Genomic DNA, 1,142 nt, shown 5'->3' on the forward strand with positions numbered 1-1,142 from the left:
CTCTCTCTCTCTCTCTCTCTCTCTCTCTCTCTCTCTCTCTCTCTCTCTCTCTCTCTCTCTCTCTCTCTTTATTCCTCGTCTTCCTCCTCCTGTGCCTGGTTGTCTCCTTCAAAGTTTATTATGTTTCTGAAATTTTTGTGAGGTCGCGGGATGCCAGTACGGCAGTCATGTTTTTAAGGAGCCGAAAGCTGCAGCGGCCGTGTATTTTTGAGGATGTGAAAGCGAGGCAGCCGGCGAGAGGGGCGGCGAAAGTAAGAGAGAAAGGGAGGAAGAAAGGGAGGGAGGCAGGAAGGATGCAGAAAAGGGAGTTGCCTATGAGACGTCCACGGCGTTGTTTTTGCAGGAATAGGAGGAAGAAGAGTAGGAGGACGAGGAGGAGGAGAGGGAAGAGAAGGAGAAGGAAGATGAAGAGGAAGAGCATGAGGTGGGAGAGGAGGACGGGGAGATGGAGAAGCCGGAGGAAGAGGAGGAGGAGGAGATGGAGAACGCGAAGAAGGAATAAGGTTATAGTGGTAAGGGAACGAGAAGGTGATGGTAGTGGTGCTCGTTGTCATGGAGAGAGAGAGAGAGAGAGAGAGAGAGAGAGAGAGAGAGAGATCGTTAAGGAGAGGCAAGGCAGCAACCACCAGAAAACTATCCCACCCTTCAACAAGCAGGAGGGCACCACTGCCACCAACAGCAGGGGGAATACAGAGCTCTTGGCTGACCTTTTCTCTGTCAATATGTCCGTCGTCGACCCCACCAGACTTCCATTACAGTTGGCACAGGAATGCAACCAGACCCTTACTGTGGTTGAGTTACAACAAAAGCAAGTGGAGCGCCTTCTGAGAGCGGTGAACGTCAGGAAAGCCACTGGGCCTGACAACATCAGTCTACATGAGCTGCGTCACTGCTCTAGTGAGCTGGCAGGACCTCTCTCGGAGGTGTTTTCGGCCTGTGTCCGGGAGAACGCCTGGCCTTCTATATGGAAGGAGGCTCGCGTCGTGCCGGTACACAAGAAGCGGTCCAGATCTGACCCTGCCAACTACAGGCCCATCTCCCTCCTATTTGTAGTTGAAAAAATCCTCGAAAGAAGAGTGGTGGAAGCCATCACCCGCCACCTCGAGGACAACGCCCTCCTCGCTGACCAGCAGTTCGGGTTT

This window comes from Eriocheir sinensis, chromosome 2, assembly GCF_024679095.1.
Source record: "Eriocheir sinensis breed Jianghai 21 chromosome 2, ASM2467909v1, whole genome shotgun sequence".
Classification (NCBI taxonomy): Eukaryota; Metazoa; Arthropoda; class Malacostraca; order Decapoda; family Varunidae; genus Eriocheir; species Eriocheir sinensis.